Source organism: Pseudophryne corroboree, chromosome 6, assembly GCF_028390025.1.
Source record: "Pseudophryne corroboree isolate aPseCor3 chromosome 6, aPseCor3.hap2, whole genome shotgun sequence".
Taxonomy (NCBI): Eukaryota; Metazoa; Chordata; class Amphibia; order Anura; family Myobatrachidae; genus Pseudophryne; species Pseudophryne corroboree.
Genome location: NC_086449.1, coordinates 286,762,906 through 286,765,184, shown reverse-complemented (window position 1 = coordinate 286,765,184; position 2,279 = coordinate 286,762,906). Strand labels below are relative to the sequence as shown.

The 2,279-nt window shown below is 40.7% G+C and overlaps 1 pseudogene; it reads right to left on the bottom strand.

Moving 5' to 3' along the window:
- Nucleotides 1-1,747: 1,747 nt before the first annotated feature.
- Nucleotides 1,748-1,866, bottom strand: LOC134939165 (5S ribosomal RNA; annotated as a pseudogene).
- Between the last annotated feature and the right edge of the window lie 413 nt (nucleotides 1,867-2,279).

Here is a 2,279-nt window from a genome sequence, read left to right as displayed (position 1 = left end):
GCCCCAGTCCGACAGTGAACGTCATGCTGAAGGCTTTGAGGAAGCAGAGCTTGAGCTCTGTTCCTGAGAACCGGCAGTTGCTGGTTTGCGTGGTTTACCTCTAGTGCCTCTGGTGGCTGTAGAAGAACCTCTGGTTTTGCCCTTAAACTTGGCAGCCCAAAAAGACAGTAGATTAGGTCTTGAGTAGGCCCTCCTTGCTGGGGGAGCGGCAGAATGAAGATATGTGGACTTACCAGCAGTAGCTTTGGAGAACCATTTGTCTAGTTCATCTCCAAATAAGGCCTCTCCTGTGAAGGGTAGGCCTTCCACGCCTTTCCTGGAGTCCGTGTCAGAAGTCCACTGGCGTAGCCATACGCCTCTGCGTGCTTACACTGCCATAGCAGTGGTGTGTGCATTAAGCAAGCCTATTTCTTTTATGGCTTCCACCATAAAGTTCGCAGAGTCCTGTATATGTTGCAGGAATAAAATAATCTCCCACTGAGGCAAGGTATCTAAGCCCTCAAGTAGGTTACCTGACCATTTGGCGATGGCCTTAGTAATCCACTCACATGCTGTAGTGGGTCTCTGGGCCACCCCAGCAGCTGTATACAAGGATTTTAGTGTAGTCTCAATTCTACGATCAGCCATGTCTTTTAGGGAGGCTGCATCCAGGACAGGCAATACAATTTTTCATGACAGCCTGGATACTGATGCATCCATGATCGGTGGATTTTCCCATTTTTCCCTATCCTCATGAGGGGAAAAAAGATGATACTGTAGCAACCTTTTAGGGATTTTAAATTTTCTATCAGGATTAACCTACGGATCTTCAAACAGGGTATTTAGTTCCTTTGACACAGAAAAAGTGGCTGAGGATTTCTTTTTTATATTAAAATAAGATTCCTCAGTCTCCTCTGTCACCTTATCAGGGATATGCAGAACTTCTCTGATAGCCTCTATGAGAGCCTCTATTCCCTGTGACAGAGTAGCCTCCCCCACCTCTGAGTCCACCTCTCCCTCCTCCATGTCTGACCCTTCATCATCAGATAGAAAAGAGAAAAAAGAAAGACTCTGTGTTGGGGCACATTTTGAAATTTGTAAATTTATTAAAACGTAACTTTTAATTTAGTTCCGCATAAAAAAGGAGGTTTGATACAGAAAAATGTTCAAATACACAAAATATACATATATTGGTAACAATCTCCACAGAAAGATGTGTTCAAATGTATAAAGTATATAAATAAATAAAGTAGTTGATAAATTCCACACAGGGAAAGAAGAATCTGATTCAAAATTAATTGACAAAAATCAGGATGAGCCTGATAACAAATTAGGAGCACCTATGGTGAAAAATATATGGAAAACAAATATATGCCTGGTTGATCAAGATAAAGGGCACAAATAAATGAAATTGAAATGTAATCACAAATGTAGTGATAGTAGGTTATTAGAAATCTATTAGCCTATTTGATCAAGATAGAGGGCACAAAAAAAGGGGCATAATTATAATATAATTCACAATTGAAATGACAATTAACTAATGGTTATCCCCTGGTAGAAGCTATGTTTGCTACAGAGAGGATCCTAAGGTAAAAAGACGTTTGTATGAATTTGATTCTAAACGACATTCATAAGAAAACAAAAGCAAGATTGCCATAAAAAGTAGTGATGATCTAGGGTTATTAAGGGAGTAGCCAAGAAATAGGTACAGACTTTGAAGATTCAGAAGTTGCTCTAACACTTCTGCTGTTTGTGATCAGAGGTTAAATCTTTACTGCACCTGATATTCCCAAGTGGTCACCCAGCTGGGTACTAATCAGGCTTATCAACGCTTAGCTTCCAAGATCGGATGAGATTGGGCGTTTCCGCTGAAATATGGCAGTATTTGAAACACTATGACACAAATGAGAGAGTGTAATAGAGGATGAGCAACAAGAGTACTTCTGCTGTCCAGTCAATAGCGCAGATTCTCTGTTACTGTGGGCATTGCAGAGAGTGGTCTCGCATCTGGATGAGAGGGTACAGAATTATAGGTGAGATAAGTAGAGGATAGGGAGGGGACCCCACCTTCTGCTGTCCACTGTCTTATATGTTATAGCGGACAGTGGATGAGAGAGGTAGGTTAGGCTCACCTATTGAAAATAAAGATTTGAAGACAGTATGATGTACTCAAAAAAGTCGACTTATAACAGGCTACTTTGCTAGGCCAAAGGACCAGTGTACAGAAAATTATGAGAGAAAAAAAGAGCCTGAATTAGGTTACATAATGATAGTTATAAAATAACTAGATAGCGAAATAG